Below are 21,529 nucleotides of genomic sequence, written 5' to 3'. Positions count from 1 at the left end.
TGTCTCAGTCGCGGGATAGGATCCATAGCAGATCTGTGGTCGCAGATACGATCCAGTCGGCCCATAGCCCGAGATCGCCCCCGAGGCGTGAGGGACGTGGAGAGCGGCGTGATCAGTACAGAAACCAGGAGCGGTATGATCATCGAGCCGATCGCGATGGTCGCCGTCGAGTGCCCATGCCTCCTCCAAGGAGTGGGTCGTACGTGTCGCGGCCACAGGAAGACAGGCGCCCTAACAGCGTCGGAAGGGGTATTCCAGTCGACCCCAGAGAGCCAGGCTTTGATGCGAGATCTATTCTCGTACAAGGCTTGGTCGACAGAAACAGAGCTCACCGAGATGGCCATGACAGAGGCCCGCAAACCAACAATAGGGTGCATGTCTCTGGCCCAGAGTACTTCAGCAGAGCTATCAGAGCTGCAATGGTTCCCCCCAACTTCAGGTTGGCGACTGGAGTCAGTAAGTTCATCGGAGAGTCCAAGCCTGACACCTGGCTCGAAGACTACCGAGTGGCTGTCCAGATTGGTGGCGGCAATGATGAGGTGGCCATGAAACACCTTCCTCTGATGTTGGAGGGCTCGGCTAGGGCGTGACTGAATCAGTTGGCACCTGGCAGCATCTATACTTGGGAAGATCTCGCACGAGTGTTTGTCAGAACGTTTGAGGGTACTTGCAAGCGGCCAGCAGGTTTGACAGAATTACAGTGTTGCGTCCAGAAACCGAATGAAACTTTGAGAGATTATATCCAGAGGTGGATCACCCTGCACCACATGGTGGAAGATTTGTCTGATCATCAGGCAATTTGTGCTTTCAAGGAAGGCGTCAGGTACCAGGAGTTGAACCTGAAATTCGGTCGGACAGGAAACATGACTCTGACTCGGATGATGGAAATCGCCACCAAGTATGCCAATGGTGAAGAGGAGGAGCGACTGCGGAGCGACAAGCACAAAGAAGTCGCCCACAAAGCCGGAGGAGGAAACTCCAGTCGGAAACAAAAACGCAAGGCCGAACCAGGGTGAGGCCTTGGCTGTGATTCAAGGAAAGTTCAAGGGGAAGCCCAAAGGGCCGTGGAACCCCAAGAAAGTAAAAGATCAGGATGGAAATGACGTGTTGGATCTGTCGTGCCATATCCACACCAAAAAAGACGAAGAAGGTAATTTCATTTACCCGAAGCATACCACTCGACAGTGTCGACTCCTAATCCAGCAGTTCCGAGAGAAACAACTCAAGGAAAAGGAGAAGGAGGCAGACAAGGCTGAGAGTGAAGGAGAAGATGATGATGGTTATCCTCACGTGAATTCCACTCTGATGATTTTTGCTGATGTTGAAAACAAGAGTCGATTGAAAGTCATCAACAGAGAAGTGAACATGGTCGCGACACCCAGTTACTTGAAATGGTCGCAGACTGCCATTACATTCGACCAGTCTGATCATCCAGCGCACATCGCCACCCCTGGGAGGCAAGCGCTGGTGGTCGAGCCGGTGGTCGAAGGCACTCGACTGACAAAGGTCCTGATGGACGGTGGCAGTGGCCTGAACATTCTGTATGCAGAAACGTTGAAAGGAATGGGCATTCCGATGTCCAGACTCAGTGAAAGCCATATGAGTTTCCATGGGGTCATCCCGGGCAAGAAGGCTGCGTCCCTCGGTCAGATTGCACTCGACGTGGTTTTCGGTGATGCCAAAAATTACCGCAAATAAAAGTTGACGTTTGAAGTCGTGGATTTTCAGAGTGCGTATCATGCAATTCTGGGCAGGCCGGCTTATGCACGATTCATGGCTCGACCTTGTTACGTGTACCTCAAACTGAAGATGCCTGGTCCCAGAGGAGTGATCACTATCTCTGGTAATCGGAAAAAGGCGGAAGAGTGTTTCCAGAAGGGCTCAAAGATCGCCGATGCCCAGATGGCCGTGGCAGAATTGGAAGAATACCAGAAAAATGCAGACCCGAGTGCCTTGTTGCGAGCCAAGAAGCCAGCCACGGATTCAGCATTCCAGTCGTCTGGCGAGACGAAGTCTGTTCACATCCACCCGATGGACCCCAATGCAGCTCCAACCCACATTTCGACCACACTCGACTCCAAATATGAAGAAGCGCTTATCCAGTTCCTCCGTGAGAACTGGGACATCTTTGCATGGAAGCCTTCTAACATGCCAGGTGTTCCCAGGGGACTGGCTGAGCATCATTTGCGAGTCGACCCGAAAGTGAAACCAGTCAAAGAGCATCTCCGACGGTCCGCCGTCCAGAAAAGAAAAGCAATCGGCGAAGAGGTGGCTCGGCTTTTGGCGGCTGAGTTTATCCGAGAGATTTACCACTCCGAGTGGTTAGCCAATGTTGTCATGGTCCCAAAGAAAGATGACTCACTCCGCATGTGCATCGATTTCAAGCATATCAATTGGGCCTGCCCGAAAGATCACTTCCCTCTCCTTCGCATCGATTAGATAGTTGACTCGACTACTGGGTGCGAGCGTTTGTCCTTTTTGGATGCCTACTCCGGGTACCACCAGATCCGTCTGTACGGACCCGACGAAATAAAGACAGCCTTTATCACCCCGTTCGGGTGCTTCTGTTATGTCACAATGCCATTCGGCTTGAAGAACGCTGGAGCCACATTTATGCAAATGATTCAGAAGTGCCTGCTCACTCAGATCAGTTGGAATGTGGAGGCATACATGGATGACATTATGGTCAAGTCACGTAAAGGTTCCGACCTGCTGACCGACCTCGCTGAAACCTTTGCCAACCTTAGAAGGTATGATATCAAGCTCAATCCATCAAAGTGCACGTTTGGAGTTCCAGGCGGAAAGTTGCTCGGTTTTCTTGTTTCCGAACGAGGAATCGATGCTAACCCAGAGAAAGTAGGTGCTATACTCCGAATGAAACGCCCTGTGCGTGTGCATGATGTCCAGAAGCTTACTGGTTGCTTGGCCACCCTAAGTCGATTCATTTCTTGCCTCGGTGAAAAGGCGCTGCCTCTTTACCGACTGATGAAGAAATCAGATAAGTTCGAGTGGACTCCAGAAGCTGATACAGCATTTGCAGAGCTAAAAGCCCTGCTTTCCACCCAGCCGGTGCTTGCTGCTCCAATCAGCAAAGAGCCTCTTTTGCTTTATATAGCAGCCACTGGACAAGTCGTCAGTATAGTACTTACGGTTGAGCGGGAAGAAGAAGGAAAAGCGTACAAAGTTCAACGCCCAGTTTATTATATTTCCGAAGTCCTGACCCCGTCAAAGCAGAGATATCCTCGCTATCAGAAGCTTGTCTATGGAATTTACATGACCACGAAGAAGGTTGCACACTACTTCTCAGATCACTCTATTACAGTCGTCAGCGACGCTCCATTGTCAGAGATTCTGCACAACAGGGATGCAACTGGTCGAGTGGCAAAATGGGCAATTGAACTCCTTCCCTTGGATATCAAGTTTGAGGCAAAGAAAGCTATCAAGTCCCAAGCAATAGCAGATTTCCTCGCCGAGTGGATCGAACAGCAACTGCCGACTCAAGTTCACTCGGAGCACTGGACCATGTTCTTTGACGGATCCAAGATGTTGAACGGTTCTGGTGCTGGAGTAGTTCTGGTATCCCCCCGAGGAGACAAGTTCAGATATGTCCTCCAGATTCACTTTGATTCCTCCAACAATGAAGCAGAGTATGAAGCACTCCTGTATGGGTTGCACATGGCCATCTCACTCGGCGTCCGTCGCCTCATGGTCTATGGCGACTCAGATTTGGTAGTTAATCAAGTGATGAAGGAGTGGGACGTCAGAAGCCCAGCCATGACTGGTTACTGCAACGCGGTGAGAAAGCTTGAGAAGAAGTTCGAGGGGTTAGAACTCCACCACATCCCCCGATTGAAAAATCAAGCAGCCGATGAATTGGCAAAGATAGGTTCCAAGAGAGAAGCCATTCCCAGCAATGTGTTCTTGGAGCATATTCACACGTCGACAGTTCAGGAAGACCGTTTCACTGAAGAGCCCCCACAACCCAAGAGCGCCACGGATCTGACTGAAGTCGAGGTCCCAGCTGTGGTCGACCTAATCATGGAGGTTCTGGCCATTACTCCCGACTGGACGGTGCCCTACATTGCGTACATCCTCAGGAAAGAGCTCCCAGAGGATGAAGAAGAAGCTCGACAGATTGTCCGCCGATCTAAAGCTTTTACTGTGATAAGAGGGCAGCTGTTCAGAGAAAGTGTGACTAGAGTCGGTCAGAAGTGCATAACACCAGAAGAAGGTCAAATGATCCTCAATGACATCCACTCGGGGACCTGTGGTCACCATGCGTCCTCTCGGGCCATCGTGGCTAAAGCATACCGAGCTGGATTCTATTGGCCACGAGCAAATGAGATGGCGAAAGATATAGTCGACATATGTGAAGGCTGTCAATTTTACTCCGATATGTCTCACAAGCCAGCGTCAGCCCTAAAGACCATTCCCTCGTCTGGCCCTTTGCTGTTTGGGGACTGGATATGGTTGGACCGCTGAGGACCGGCAAAAGCGGCTTCACTGACGTGCTCGTTGCAGTCGACAAGTTTACCAAATGGATCGAAGCCAAACCTATCAAGAACCTTGACGCTAGCACCGCTGTCAGTTTTATCAGAGAATTGACATTCAGATATGGAGTCCCGCACAACATCATCACAGACAACGGGTCGAACTTCGATTCCGATGAGTTCAGAATTTCCTGCGCCTCTTAGGGCACTCGAGTCGACTATGCTTCTGTTGCTCACCCGCAGTCAAACGGACAAGCAGAAAGAGCCAATGGCCTAATTCTCAAAGGACTGGAGCCCCGACTGATGTGTGATCTCAAACACGCAGCAGGTGCTTGGGTTGATGAACTTCCGCCAGTTCTATGGGGTTTAAGGACAACTCCTAATCGGTCGACCGGAAGAACTCCTTTCTTCTTAGTTTATGGAGCCGAAGCCGTTCTGCCAAGTGACTTGCTCCACAACGCACCCCGAGTTGAACTCTTCTCCGAAGCAGAAGCAGAGCAGGCCTGGCAAGATTCAGTCGATCTCTTAGAGGAGGAAAGAGAGATGGCCTTGATCCGCTCGACCATTTATCAACAAGATTTGCGTCGATTCCACGCCAGGAATGTGAGGGGTCGGGCCTTTCAAGAAGGAGACTTGGTTCTTCGAGTGGATCAGCAGAAACCACACAAGCTCGCTCCAACTTGGGAAGGCCCCTTCATCATCACCAAAGTTCTCCACAACGGAGCATACCATCTTTACAGTATCGAGCATCAGAAAGACGAGCCACGGGCTTGGAACGCGGAGCTGCTCCGCCCCTTTTATACTTAAACACTCGTTTGAATAAAATGTAATAAGCAACACCTTTTGTAATTCGTTTATCAAAGACAAGAGCTTACGGTTCTCTCATTCGATTGTGTTGTTCTTATTTACTCCTGAAATCCCCCAGTGGGTGGGCTTAGTCGCGAATCCATTCTGCCTAAGTTCGAAAAAATCCTACCGAGTGGAGAGCAATCCTCCCACTCGGGGGCTTAGCTGCAGTCGAGCACTCGCCTAAGTTCTCTCACTAAGAGGCTTAACGGCAGTCCAGTACTCGCCTAAGTTTGAAAAAATCCTACCGAGTGGAGAGCAATCCTCCCACTCGGGGGCTTAGCTGCAGTCGAGCACTTGCCTAAGTTCTCTCACTAAGAGGCTTAACGGTAGTCCAGCACTCGCCTAAGTTTGAAAAAATCCTACCGAGTGGAGAGCAATCCTCCCACTCGGGGGCTTAGCTGCAGTCGAGCACTCGCCTAAGTTCTCTCACTAAGAGACTTAACGGCAGTCTAGCACTCGCCTAAGTTTGAAAAAATCCTACCGAGTGGAGAGCAATCCTCCCACTCGGGGGGCTTAGCTGCAGTCGAGCACTTGCCTAAGTTCTCTCACTAAGAGACTTAACAGCAGTCCAGCACTCGCCTAAGTTTGGAAAAATCCTACCGAGTAGAGAGCAGTCCTCCCACTCGGGGGGCTTAGTTGCAGTCGAGCACTCGCCTAAGTTCTCTCAATAAGAGACTTAACGGCAGTCCAGCACTCGCCTAAGTTTGAAAAAATCCTACCGAGTGGAGAGCAGTCCTCCCACTCGGGGGCTTAGCTGCAGTTGAGCACTCGCCTAAGTTCTCTCACTAAAGGGCTTAACGGCAGTCCAGCACTCGCCTAAGTTTGAAAAAACCCTACCGAGTGGAGAGCAGTCCTCCCACTTGGAGGCTTAGCTGCAGTCAAGCACTCGCCTAAGTTCTCTCACTAAGAGGCTTAACGGCAGTCCAGCACTTGGCTAAGTTTGGAAAAATCCTACCGAGTGGAGAGCAATCCTCCCACTCAGGGGCTTAGCTGCAGTCCAGTACTCACCTAAGTTTAAGACCCATTCCTATCCGCAAGGACGACGAGGTGCAGGTCGACTGCAACCTTCTCCTTCAGAGCTGCGACACAAATACAACGTCCACTCCATCCTTATCCGCAAGGACGACGAGGTGCAGGTCGACTGCAACCTTCTCCTTCGGAGCTGCGACACAAATACAACGTCCGCTCCATCCTTATCCGCAAGGACGACGAGGTGCAGGTCAACTGCCACCTTCTCCTTCGGAGCTGCGGCACAAATACAACGTCCGCTCCATCCCTATCTGCAAGGACGAAGAGGTGCAGCAAGCAAATTCCATCCGAAGGTAAACACAAGCACATTCGGAGATAAACCAAATTCAGATAAATACTAAAAGGTTCCAAGCAGCGAATCAAAGGTACTCGGGCACCAAGCCCGAAGGAGTTTAACGGTTACAGAAACCACTCCGCATTCCGAGGCAAATTTAAAGCGTATCCAAGTTTCATAAGATTGTTCACTCGGCCGGAGGAGGGCTGGTAGGCTCCACGAACGAGTCCAGATCGATCCCATCAGCGATCCGAGTAGCGGCAGCAATGGAAGTCTCCATGAAGGACTGGAAGTCGTGCTTTTTGATGTTAGCGACTTTGATCGCAGCCAGCTTGTCTTCACGAGCCTCCTTGCAATGGACTCGCACTAGGGACAGCGCCACATCAGCGCCACACCGGGCGGAGGATTTCTTCCATTCTTGCACTCGGTCAGAGATCTCGTTCAGTCGAGTCATCAGAGATTCCAGATCATTCTGAAGCGTCGCCCCCGGCCAAAGTGTCGGGTCGATTCGAGAGACAACCTCCTTCAGGCGTGTGAGGTAGCTTGTGGCGCTGGCGATACGGGATTCCAGTCGGAGCACGTTCATCGCAGTTTCGTCGTAGACCAGGGAAGCGATAGGGTCCAGACCCGTCTCGACCCTTCCAGTTTCTTCGTCAAAGTCTTAACAAAGTTCTGCGGCCAAAAGTCAGTTCAATCAACCGAGCAAAATCCGATGGCAAGCATCAACACAGTCGGATTAAAATAAATACCTCCCAGCACGAGATAAAGCTTCTTGGCGAGGGTCCTCAGATAAGCTTCTGTGTCGTTCCTCTTGCGGATTACAGACTCCAACTTTTCGTTCAGGACGACCTTATCCTTCTTCAGGCTGGTCACTTCGCGGTTAGCTTCATTAAGACAAGATGTCAGTCTAGTCACCTCTCCTTCAAGCGTTCCGACTGAAGCAAGCTTCTTGTCTGCGAGAACGGTTTTGTCTTGGGCTACTTTTTACGCGGCGGCGAGGTCCGAGTCCTTCTTGTCCAGAGCCAACTTCATTTTCTCTGCAAAAGAAATAATCGAATCAAAAAAGAGATCAAAGATATATATTGAAGTTCAGTCGGCAATCAGTTACCTTCCATACCAGCGGCCTCGTCTTGAGCTTTTTTCAGATTTTGCTGAGCCAATTCCAAGTCTAAGTTGAGTTGCCTTTGCTTCTCTTCGAGTTCGGCAAACTTGGAGATAAGAGTATAAGACTTCTGCAGGAGGCAAGAGACAGATCAATCAATAGGTTCAAAGGCAGTTCATTTTCGAGTGAATAAAACCTAAAGAAGTGGACAACAAGCTGTTCAGACCCTAGTCGACTGCCAGCAGTCGACCGCGGTCTCGGGGACTACACCTAGTGGGTGCACTTGGCGTTCCCCCATCGGTTCTGATCCCACTCGACCGGCCCGCCGGAGTCGAGTGCAAGGAGTAAAAAGAAGAGAGAAAGAACAATTGCGCCGTCAAGAAAGATTAACTCAGACCACAGTCGACTGCCAGCAGTCGATCGCGGTCTCGGGGAGTACACCCAGTGGGTGCACTTGGTGTGCCCCCACCGGTTCTGATCCCACTCGCCCAGACCGAGTGGAAGAGCGAAACTACCAAAAACGACAGCAACACCCAATGGGTGCTCTAATTCAACGCGAACAACAGGAGATTGTGCAGAAGAAGATTTTTCGAGAACAAAAATAGTCAGAAAGTCTACTCACCTGGACGTTGGCCCGAAGGGCGGCACTAGCGTCATAGGCAGCCTGACTGCTCTCGTGCACTATCTTCACCCGCTCCATCATCATATCAGCCTGTCGGATGGCTTCCGCAATCGCTTCCGACTGGTTTTCTGGGACGGGGTAGCTGGTGAAAAAATGTGCAGACGACCCAGGTGCGGCTGCTTGAGGCTCCGTGGTGTGGAGTTGGATAGTTGAAGGAACCACAGGCGCGGTCGACCATGTGGGATGCCCACTTGGCAAGGGTGCAGCGAACGTCACAGTGGCACTGCCCGCATCTTCAGCTTGACAGACGGGAGGCGTTGCAGTTGGTTCTTGTCGAGCCACCCTGCCAGCTGTTACCTTCTTGCTCTTCCTAGGCTTAAGAGCCACATCTTCGTAGTCGTCCAGAAGGTCAATGATGTTGGGTGGAGCTGCAAGACAGAACATTCGACCCCAAGTGAACCACTCGACCCTAAAAGGATCAAGAATCGAAATCGCAAGAGTTCATACCTGGGTTAGAGGTTACCGCATCCTCCATTTCCTCGTCCCGGTACTGGTATGAAGAGGTCCCTGACGTAGCAACACTGCAAAGGCCCGCATTCAATCGGTTACACCCAGTTAATCGAATCCACAGAAAGGACAAGTCAGATGGTTACCCGGAGATAGTAGGAACGGTCACTTTGATCCGAGGCAAAGCTTTGGGCGGTTTGGAAGAGATGGCTTTCGGCACTTTCGGTGCTGGAAGCGGCGCGACCTTGGAGTGCTTTGGAGGCTTCTCAGTCGGCGTCCGGGAAGACGTCCTGGGCCACTTCGAGGATTGCCTGATCGGCGCAGCCACCAAGTCCGGAGTGCGTGCCGAGTCATGAGTGAGCTTGGACCTCCTCTCCCTGCGAGGAGGCGAGTCGACTTCTTCCTCATCAGTCGACTCATCGCTCTCCTCGTCCTCCTCGGCTTCTGAATGCTCCTCGCCGCTCTCGCCCCCGCTCCCTTCTTCTTCAGCGCCGGGGTCCTGCACTCCGTTGGCATCGAGTACATTTCAATGAGGGCCTGAGAGGATAACAATCAAAAGACATTCAGTCGACCACAAACGGGACATCACATGGTGAATCGGAAAGATACTTGATAAAACAGAAATATACCTGCTCCGGCTGGCGCGAGTTGTCGAATGGAATCACCCTCCGGGATCCCGAGGGTTGTCTTTGTTGCCAGTGATTCCCCTCAACCAGTTCTCCAAGATATCCTCACTAACCTCCTCCGGGTGGATCCGAGTGGTATCCTCGAGCCCAGAGTACATCCACATCGGATGATCGCGCGCCTGAAGAGGTTGGATGCGTCGACCGAGAAAGACCTCCAGCAAATCCATCCCGGTCACTCCGTCACGGACAAGCTGGACGACCCGTTCAACCAGCTCCTTGACCTGCGCCTTCTCTTCTGGAACTACCTTCAAGGGAGCAGGCTTCTCCACTTGAGCCAAGGAAAAAGGAGGAAGTCCAGTCGACTGGCCAGGGGTTGGCTGATCCTTGCAGTAAAACCAAGTCGACTGCCAGCCCCGGACCGAGTCAGGAAGGATCATCGCTGGGAAAGTACTTTTGCTCCTCATCTGGATCCCCAGACCACCGCACATCTGGATCACCCGCGTCCTCTCGTCACTTGACTTGGCCTTTTTGACCGACTGGGAACGGCAAGTGAAGATGTGTTTGAAAAGCCCCCAGTGCGGTCGACAGCCCAAGAAGTTTTCGCACATGGACACGAAAGCGGCCAGATAGACTATGGTGTTCGGAGTGAAATGGTGGAGCTGAGCCCCAAAGAAGTTCAAAAAACCCCGGAAGAAAGGGTGGGGAGGCAGTGAGAATCCGCGATCTACGTGGGTTGCTAGGAGGACACACTCACCCTCTCTGGGCTGCGGCTCGGTTTCGTCCCCCGGGAGCCGAGCCGACTTGTGGGGGATCAATCCCCCCTCCACCAGGTCGTCGAGGTCGTCCTGCGTGATTGCCGAGCGGATCCAGTCGCCCTGGATCTAGCCCGCCGGCAGGCCGGACCTCGACGAGGATCCGCCCCGGCTGGCCCGCTTGCCCTTCGCCTTCGCGATCGCCTTCTTCGCGCGTTCCAGCGCCGCCGTCTTATCCTTCCCCATGGTGGCGGATCAAGCTCGAGCGGAGGTCCGGCGACGAGGCGGAAGCGAGAGTGGCAGAGAGATCGGGAGAAAGAGAAGAGAGAATGGGAGCGTGCGGAGCAGAGGCCTGGCCCGAGACCTTTTATAAGGCCTTCCCCCGAGTGGCTGACTGGTGGACCCAAGCGATCTAGACAAATCCTGCAACAGTCGCGTGCGCAGTACGTGGCGAAAAAGGTGGCGCGGGGATCGAGGAGACTTGCCTAATCCGTCCCGATAACCTCGGTTCCTCCCGTCTGGCGTAGTTCCCAAAATTTGAATCCCGCGAGATCCGCGGAGAGCAGAACAACCTGTTAGACTGAAGACAAACACCCTCTACATCATCATTCGGAATTCCACCATGAAAGTTCACTCGACAACAACCAAGAATGGACCAAGGTGATTGAGAAAGGAGTCGACGTCATCTCCTCAACTCATTATTTCAGGACAAGGCATATTCATAGCGCAAAGAGTGGGTCGGAAGTGTTCTCAACCCCTTCCTCACTCAAACCCTGATCCATTCGGGGGCTAATGATGAAGCTATGTACCTAGGGTAGGGTCATGGACCCGTCCAGCATACCCTCCCCAAGGACATCTTTACAAAGAATTAGAAGCAGTTGAAGAGAAATCATCATCCACTCGACTGCGGAGATGCGCTCACTCGACCACCTTGAAGACACTCGACCACCAGAAGATGAGGAACCCTCCACTCTGCAACAGTTAGGACTTAAACCATAGCATTATGAGCATTTATGAAATTTTACTGTAGACATTACCAGTAACGCCTTTCCTTTATGAGCATTGAACCCTGAGTAACGGAGGGGAGCTGGGGTCCTGGCGCACTCTATATAAGCCACCCCCTCCTCTGGGACAGGGGTTCGCACTTTTTTGTAAACTCACGCACACACATATAATCCAGTCGACCGCCCCAGGGCACCGAGACGTAGGGCTGTTACTTCCTTCGAGAAGGGTCTGAACTCGTAAAACTCGTGTGTACAACTACTCCATAGCTAGGATCTTGCCTCGTCATACCTACCCCCCATTCTACTGTCAGTCTTAGATCCACGACAATATCCCTCCAAAAAGAGAAAAGTATCTCTCACATGATTTTCCGTATCTCTCTTTGTATCAAAAGAAGGAAACTATCTCTCTCAATTGCATGTATCTTTTGCTTTCCTAGATTCACTAATTTACTTGTCACTAGCCAACAAATTTGCCAAGGGTAATTTTGTCCTAACACCTCTATAATTATGTGCCTTGGTCACCGGACCGAAAATAATACACCTTACATGAAGGAACGGAGGTTCCCTTGTCATCCTGAACGTGGTTTCTTGAAAACGAGTGAACCATGTGGAACGGCTTCTCTCCCCCGACTTGCACAACACACTCGCGCCTCTCCAGAATCTATCCTCTGCGCGCCACGCTCTTGCGCCTCTCATCTCTCGACCTAAGCCGCCGCTAGTGTGAAATTAACTCATGACCTTTCCAGCACCGGTTGTCCCTCGCATCCCCGTCGTCTCTCCTCTCCCATGGCGACGACCTAGTAGCAGGCGCCGCCGGTTGGATGAAGCTGCGAGCGTCGACATGATGGATATGTGGGCGCTGCCGGTTGGATGGAGCATCTTCGCGCGACTCGACCGGCACGACGGTCGCGAGCATGACCCCACCCCTGTCAACCTCAGGTCCATGTCCATGTAGTCTGCGATGTGCCTTTTATCTGATTGATTTGTGCCAAGAATAGCAGCCGATGGTGTGCTTAATTACAAGCCATCTACTTCGGCTCCAGCTACAATCTTGGCTGCATCCTATGGAGACGCCATCTACTGTTTCTTTTGTTTTCCTTCAAATTCTTTTAGGTTCTTTCAGCTATTACCTTGGTTCGCATTGTTAGTGTTGTTGAATTGGTTCGTGAGAGGGGCAAGAGATGAATAATTCGGGTGATACCTATTACATCATATTCCTCTAACCAAACACTAAGATGGAACCATTCCGTTCCATCTCATTAGGTCTACCAAACACGGAGATGGAACCATTCCATTCTACTGGAATGAAACCATTACATTTGATTCTACTTGGTACTAAAACCAAACACACCCTAATTAAGGCCGTGACATACACATGGTTTTTTCGACAAAGGGTGGATTTTATTGGCTCAAAATGGAGCATCAAGAAGATACATAACATAGTGAGCACATACCCGGCCTCTGCACAGCTAGGATGCACACAACCAACGCCATCTTACACACACACACACGTGAAAAACGCCAGCAACTAGCAAAGTCATATAAGACCAAAGCTATGTGTAGGCAAGAAAAAAACATCAAAGTGATCAGATCTATGATCGTCAAACTACAACAATGACCTTATCCGCACCAGTGATTTCATTACACCACATGGACGATGAGATTCTTCAACAACAACGCCTTCAAGAAGGGAGGAGCAACAATCAAGTGTTGCCGTCACCGGATCCTACCACAAGGTCAGAATATACGTTTTCACCCTAAAGAATCAGTCTGAGCATATTCGAGCAATGCCTTCAACAAGGTATCGACGTAAGAAAAAACATCGCCATTGCCAGGTATAACCACTCGGGTTTGACCTAGGCTTTCGCCCCAAAGCTCGAGACCAGGTGCTCGAGTAACACCACCTTCGAAATCACTCATGTGTTGTCGCCGCCACTTTTCCGCGATCCCAGCAGCTACATGTGACATACACATGGTAAGAGACAAATAAAGCATTCCAACTATGATTAAGTTGGATCTGCCCAACCCAACGTCCCTAACATAAGTTCATATTATTGGTTTGATATCTCCATGTCCGCTACCTTGGAAACATGGTCCTCAAATAATACACGTGCTATCCTCAAAAAAGAAATACACGTGCTAGTCTCATATATTTTCTTACATGAATTCGGAATAGAAACTACTTTAGAATAATCGTTGAAGCATAAAGTTTCACAAATAGAGCACCCAAGCAATACTTATGATATTATTTAAGAAACATTTAATAATGCATGGCTACAACGAATTATAATCATAGTCGTGATTGCCTCTAAGGCATAGTTCTAACAGTCTCTCATTTGCATTAGATATATAATTCTCGTAGCTATTGTATGCGCCTCATGCTTAGGTCGCGGGGCTTCATCAATGGATCCGCAATATTGAAATCCATGTGTACCTTGCATATCTTTACATCTTCCTGATCAATGTTCTACCGTTTGAGATAATAACACTTAGGGTATTTGTTTCGATTTTTTTATGAGATCTCGGTTCCTTAGCTTGTGCAATGGCTTCATTGTTCTCATAGTATAGATCCAAAGGACTAGATGCACTAGGTGTAGAGGAACATACAATGTAATAAAAAATAACACATCATACAAGCAAGCTCAAGATCACTATGAAGATGAAGATGTTGGGGAATGCAGTAATTTCAAAAAAATTCCTATGCACATGCAAGATCATGGTGATGCATAGCAACGATAGGGGAGAGTATTGTCTACGTACCCTTGTAGACCATAAGCGGAAGCGTTATGACAACGCGGATGATGTAGTCGTACGTCTTCACGATCGACCGATCCTAGTACCAAAAGTATGACACCTCCGTGATCTGCACACGTTCGGCTCGGTGACGTCCCATGAACTCACGATCCAGCAGAGTGTCGAGGGAGAGCTTCGTCAGCACGACGGCGCGATGATGGTGATGATAATGCTGTCGGAGCAGGGCTTCGCCTAAGCACCACTACGATATGACCGAGGTGGATTACGGTGGGGGGGGGCACTGCACACGGCTAAGAGATCAATGATCAACTTGTGTGTCTATGGGGTGCCCCCTCCCCCGTATATAAAGGAGTGGAGGAGGGGGAGGGCCGGCCCTCTATGGCGCGCCCTGGAGGAGTCCTACTCCCTCCGGGAGTAGGATTCCCCCTTCCCTAGTTGGACTAGGAGAGAAGGAAGGGGGGGAGAGGGAGGGAGGAAAGGGGGGAGCCCCCTACCTAGTCCAATTAGGACTAGAGGGGGAGGGGGCGCGCGGCCTGCCCTGGCTGCCTCTCTCTCCCATATACTCCCCGGGGGGTTCCGGTAACCCCCCATACTCCAGTATATGCCCTAACTCACTCGGAAGCATTCTGATGTCCAAACATAGGCTTCCAATATATCGATCTTTATGTCTCAACCATTTCGAGACTCCTCTTCATGCCCGTGATCACATCCGGGACTCCGAACAACTTTCGATTCATCAAAACACATAAACTCATAATACATATCGTCACCAAACGTTAAGCGTGCGGACCCTACGGGTTCGAGAACTATGTAGACATGACCGAGACACGTCTCCGGTCAATAACCAATAGCATAACCTGGATGTTCATATTGGCTCCCACATATTCTACGAAGATCTTTATCGGTCAAAGCGCATAACGATATACGTTGTTCCCTTTGTCATCGATATGTTACTTGCCTGAGATTCGATCGTCGGTATCTCAATACCTAGTTCAATATCGTTACCGGCAAGTCTCTTTACTCGTTCTGTAATGCATCATCCCGCAACTAACTCATTAGTCACATTGCTTGCAAGGCTTATATTGATGTGCATTACCGAGAGGGCCCAGAGATACCTCTCCGACAATCGGAGTGACAAATCCTAATCTCGATCTATGCCAACTCAACAAACACCATCAGAGACACCTGTAGATCACCTTTATAATCACCCAGTTACGTTGTGACGTTTGGTAGCACACAAAGTGTTCCTCCGGTATTCGGGAGTTGCATGATCTCATAGTCATAGGAACATGTATAAGTTATGGAGAAAGCAATAGCAACAAACTAAACAATCATCGTGCTAAGCTAACGAAATGAGTCAAGTCAATCACATTATTCTCTAATGATGTGATCCCGTTAATCAAGTGACAACTAATGTCTATGGCTAGGAAACTTAACCATCTTTGATTCAACGAGCTAGTTAAGTAGAGGCATACTAGTGACACTCTGTTTGTCTATGTATTCACACATGTACTAAGTTTCCGGTTAATACAATTCTAGCATGAATAATAAACATTTATCATGATATAAGGAAATATAAATAACAATTTTATTATTGCCTCCAGGGCATATTTCCTTCAGAAGATATATCTGATCTTACTAACTAAATCGCGGTGGAGAGGAAGAAAAAGTTGATGATGATCCGACAATTCTCGCAGCTAGGTTATACCTCCCTGCCATGAGAATTATTCAACTGATTGAGGGTCAAAGTGGATGACCCCTCTGTAGTATCCACGCATTCCAAGTTAGCGATCCAGCAACACTTTGTCATCCAAAATAAAATCAGACAAGATAAAACTAGAGGAAGAAGAGCCTAGCGGCGATCCATCTAGTTCTCAACTAGATGGAGAAGAGAGGGGCGTGGTGGCTATGCGCGAGAGGGGTGCCTCCAAGGGGACTTGTGTGTCACTAGCTAACTTATGGAAGGGAAACCCCCTCCTTGGTTCGAACAACCTAAGGGGAGGAGGAGTCCTCATAAGTTTCCACCCCCCACCTTGGCCCCATGTGGCTTCCCGCCCGAGCCTAATAGGATGGCACCACTAATGAGCCTTTAGGGCCCATGTGGTTGTCTCCGCTGCCGTCGATAGAGAGGTCGTGACCGTCCCTTCCGTCACCGGCGGAGCGGACACTGCCATCAGACTCCATGGGTGGGAGCGAGTGCGGGTGGCAAGGAGGAAGCGGCGGAGGAGAAATTTGTGTGGGGGGGGGGGAGGGGGGCTGCCGGTTAGAGCATGCACAATGGTGCTATCTTAGAGTGCCACATAAGATAAATGTTGAGGTGGGGGAGAGAGAAATCATAAGAAAAGTGTTGTCTTCGCTTATTTAAAAGATGATCTCTTAACATAATATGTCTCACTATGTTTTTAGATATTACTAGTTATTAAACACAAGGGTAAGAGATAACCCATTGTAGACGTCCTTCTATTGTCATATCTAAATTACATGCAAAACTTAAGATAACACTGTTTTATTAACCATTGTATGTCCTTAGTGTTTTGCTATCGTCGTCTAATAGCGTGTGACGAGCGTCATCTTCACTAAGGCAACGCGGCACCTGACAATGGGACCCAACATTCTGTTTTTTTCTCAAACGTCTGTAATCGACCTATCAAACGTTTTTGGCAAACTGCCAACACAATTATGATGGAGTTTTGAAAAAAAAAGAATGTAACATGGTGTTTTTCATTTTATTCACCGTTCACAAATATGATGATTTTGTGCACTTTACTCGTAGGGAGGGAAGGGGATTAGCGGATTGGGATGGAAGGAAGGGGTCCGTGGGGCCTGCCAAGCAAGGCCGAGAGCAACGTCCTAACACAACGTCCCCAACAACCTTGGCTTCGCTCTCCCACTCCCGCCCCGCCCCGCACACGTTCCATCCAACACGTCGCCGCCGTCGCCATGGCAACCATGTCCCGCTCCGGCTACGACTCCGATGACGAAGACTCCACGTCGGCGATGCGCCACCTCCGGCGCCTCTCCCTCCATGTAACGCCCTCGATGCGGCTATATCTCCCACGTGTCGAAGCACGACTTAGAGGCATAACCGCAATGAAATCAATGTCGCAAGTGAGGTAATCTTCACACAACCCATGTAATACATAAGGGACAGAGATACATAGTTGGCTTACAATCGCCACTTCACACAATACATGAATAAAGCATTACATCAACCAGTTACAATCAAGGTCCGACTACGGAACTAAAATAAAAGAAGACTACCCCAAATGCTACACAGATCCCCGATCGTCCCGGCTGGGCTCCACTACTGATCAACTAGAACGAAACAACATAAAGGGCAAGATCTTCATAGAGCTCCTCCTTGAGCTTGGTTGCGTCATTAGCACGGTTCAACGGCACCTGCAAACTGGTTTTGGAAGTATCTGTGAGTCACGGGGACTTAGCAATCTCACACCCTCGCGATCAAGACTATTTAAGCTTATGGGTAAGGTAAAGGTATGAGGTGGAACTGCAGCAAGCGACTAGCATATTTGGTGGCTAACATATTCGCAAAAGAGAGCGAGAAGAGAAGGCAAAGGCATGAGCGACAAACTATGATCAAGAAGTGATCCTATAACAACCTACGTCAAACATAACTCCAACACCGTGTTCACTTCCCGGACTCCGCCGAGAAGAGACCATCACGGTTACACACGCGGTTGATGTATTTTAATTAAGGTCAACTTCAGGTTTTCTACAACCGGACATTAACAAATTCCCATCTGCCCATAACCGCGGGCACGGCTTTCGAAAGTTCAAATCCCTGCAGGGGTGTCCCAACTTAGCCCATCACAAGCTCTCACGGTCAACGAAGGATATTCCTTCTAGCGGGAAGACCCGATCAGGCTCGGAATCCCGCTTACAAGACATTTCGACAATGGTAAAACAAGACCAGCAACACCGCCCGAATGTGCCGACAAATCCTGATAGGAGCTGCACATATCTCGTTCTCAGGGCACACTCAGATGAGCTCTCCATGCAACTAAAACCAAACCTCGAGTTTCCCCGAGGGGGTGCTGCACAGGGCTCTAGTTTGGACCAACACTCAGAGGAGCACTGGCCCGGGGGGGTTAAATAATGATGACCCTTGAGTCTGCAGAACCCAAGGGAAAGAAAAGGCTAGGTGGCGAATGGTAAAACCAATGTTGGGCATTGCTGGAGGAGTTTTATTCAAGGCGAACTGTCAAGGGGTTCCCATTATAACCCAACCGCGTAAGGAACGCAAAATCCAGGAACATAACACCGATATGACGGAAACTAGGGCGGCAAGAGTGGAACAAAACACCAGGCATAAGGCCGAGCCTTCCACCCTTTACCAAGTATATAGATGCATTAATTAAGTAAAAGATATTGTGATATCCCAACAAGTAAACATGTTCCAACAAGGAACAACATCTCCATGTTCCAACAAGGAACAAACTTCATCTTCACCTGCAACTAACAACGCTATAAGAGGGGCTGAGCAAAGCGGTAACATAGCCAAACAACGTTTTGCTAGGACAAGGTGGGTTAGAGGCTTGGTATAACAATATGGGAGGCATGATAAGCAAGTGGTAGGTATCGCAGCATAGGCATAGCAAAAGAGCGAGCAACTAGCAAGCAAAGATAGAAGTGATTTCGGGGGTATGGTCATCTTGCCTGAATACCCGCAAGGAAGAAGAACGAGTCCATGAAGAAGACAAACGGACGTAGATGAACGGAGCCTCACAACTCCGGAATGAAACCGAAGCTAACGCGAGAGGTAACCCGGAAAGAAGCAAACAACATAGTAAACAACCATCACATAAACATGGCATGATGCACAACAAGTATGATGCATGTCCGGTTTAATGAAGAATGGCATGGCAAAGTGCACAAGCAACCCTACAAATTAAGTGGAGATCAATATGCAACGAGTTGCATATTGACGAAACACCACAACAAGTTATTTAGTTCGATCTCGTTTATGTACCCAACAATATTAAATGTTGTTAAACATGTCAAGAGGTGAAGCATAATGAAACTATCTATCTAGGCAAGTTTAAAAGAGGCCGGAACAACAAAACGACAAGTCCGGAAAATCCCCATATGCATTTAGCAATTTAAAGCAAACAACAATTTTAACCAATCTTGAAGTTGTTATCATGATGCGGATGACATGAGCAAGTTTTATGCAATATTTATGAAAATGTTGATACGAGCAAATTAAGAAGCATTTGTGTCACCGTGGTAGAAAGAAAGGGGTGCCACGGCGACGAAACGTAAATGATGCCACAGCAACATTCCGATGATCCGGTAGCTCACGGGGATACCGGTGCAAAAGGAAGTGGGTGCGAGTGTGTCATGCAAGAAGATGGGGTGCTCCCGGATTCCGGGTTCCCACATGACGGTGGCAAGGCAAAAGAGGGGCTTCGTGGAACGAACAACTCGGACATGGATCAACACACGGTCCAACTCATACAACGCAAGCATTCATTCACGGACGTTGTCTCGAGGTTATACCTTCGAAGCGTGCTTTATCGGAGGGGTTCAAGTTCGATGCGGTGTAGAGGAAGTAGACGTTCTCGGGACGTTGAGGGAAGTAGTGGTACTTTTCCGAAGAGGAACTTGATGAACCCAACATCTCCAAGGCGACGGTAGCCGTACACGGCAACGGTTACTTGGAGGGTCGTCCATTACGTGGTACTTAGGTGAATCCATGAGAAACGGTAGTCGTACATGGTTCATCGAGGAACTTGACGTTTCATCTGTAGTCGTTCGAGCGTCCGACGGTAATGGTACTCGGTCGTTTCGAAGAGGTACTTGGGGTCATTCGACATTGCCGGTCCCGTCATCTCGAAGGGGTACCTGACGTCCTTAGCGATTCCGAACACGACGGTAGAGGTACACTTGTTGTAGGGGTACTTGTCGGATCCACGGCGACGGTAGAGGCACAAACGTTCCCGCGGTACTTGACGGTTCGGTCTTGGTGTAGATGTACATGGCAAACGTAGGAATACTCGGCATCTTGTCAAACCCAAGTGACGGTAAACATTCTCGCGGACGAAACCGGGAGGCGAAGGCAAGTCAATGCGGCGGCGGCCTGTGCTCACCACTGAAGCAGCAGCAGAAGACGAAGGTGGACGGCATCGGCCTTGGCGCGGAACGAGGGGGGCGGAGCTCCTGCTCGAGCAGAGGGCTCGGGCGCGGGACTTGAGGCACTGGAGGCGATGGGACTAGGCGGGCCAGAGCAGAGCCAGGAGGAGGAGGTCGCGGGCGACGAAGCAGCTCGAGGAAATGGGCTCACTGGCCAGAACGATGCACCACGGCAGAGGAAAAAGGGTCGCCGGTGGCGCTGTTAGTGCAGCTCTGCTGGAGGCGCGAGCGCCATGGCGGGGAGACGACGGAGGAGTTTGCTGGGGCGTGGCCTCCAGGGAAGCAGCTCCGCTGCGGGTGCTGTGCGTGCGTGAATGGTGGCAGCGGTGGAGGGTTGCACGATGGTGGCGGTGCAGGCCGACATGGCAGAGGCAAGGGAAGGCACGAGGAGGCGTGGCCATGGGGATCGGGATCCCTCTCCCTGGTGCGTGTGTGTCGGAGGAGGGAAACGAGGAGAGGGCGAGGGGATCAGCGATCCTCCTGGCGGCGTGAGGGGAACGCGAGAGTGAGAGAGGTTGTGCGGGCTAGGGTTAGTGGGGGTAGATGGGCCTGCTGGGCCTCGAGGAAGCAGGCCGGCCTGGCTGCTGGCTCCCTTTCCCTCTAAATTCTTTCCTTTTATAAATAATTGTTTATATAAATAAACAACCAACGAAGGGGAAAATCCAGGGGTTTTTGGTTAGAGATATGAGATATATAACTATATATCTGGAACCCTGGATTTATGTAGGGTTTGAATAAATTGCTCAAGCATTTTTAGAAGGTAGAAAAATAATTAGAGTTTGGATTATTCTCAAACTTCAATCATTTTTGAACCTGACCAAAACAACTTCGAATGGGATGAAGTCTGACAGAGAGGGTGTAGGAAAGAGGCAAGATTTATAGGGAAAACATGAACATTAATGCAGGAGGAATAAGGTTGCTTGCAAAGACATGAAAGAAGAAGGAAGTGAGAGGGAAGGAGAAGGTGATGAAGCAAGATTCATGCATGGAACATGCAACAACTTAATATGTATGAAAAACACCCAATGCACATGATGACATGATGAAATGCAACATGATGCAATGATGAATGCAAAGAACCAAACAAATCACACGACGAAACCCGGAAACCCTGGAAGGCATCTGAAGCTCCAGTCTTGGGGCGTCACACTCCACCTCCTACAGCCCTCCGATCGGCCCGCCCCCGAGGGGGCTAATGCCCTGGCCCCCGCCGCGTGCGCGGGGAAGCGGTGGGCGGGGGGCCTGGACGTGGATGCAGCAGCACTCACCGCGTACCTGCGGGGGCGGCACTTGGTGACGCAGGAGCGGTGTGACGCCCCCGATTTGACCGTACACTAATCATGCACGCAATTGTGTACGATCAAGAT

This window comes from Triticum urartu, chromosome 7A (assembly GCF_056163025.1).
Source record: "Triticum urartu cultivar PI428250 chromosome 7A, HENAU_Tu73, whole genome shotgun sequence".
NCBI lineage: Eukaryota > Viridiplantae > Streptophyta > Magnoliopsida > Poales > Poaceae > Triticum > Triticum urartu.
This window is presented reverse-complemented; position numbering follows the sequence as displayed.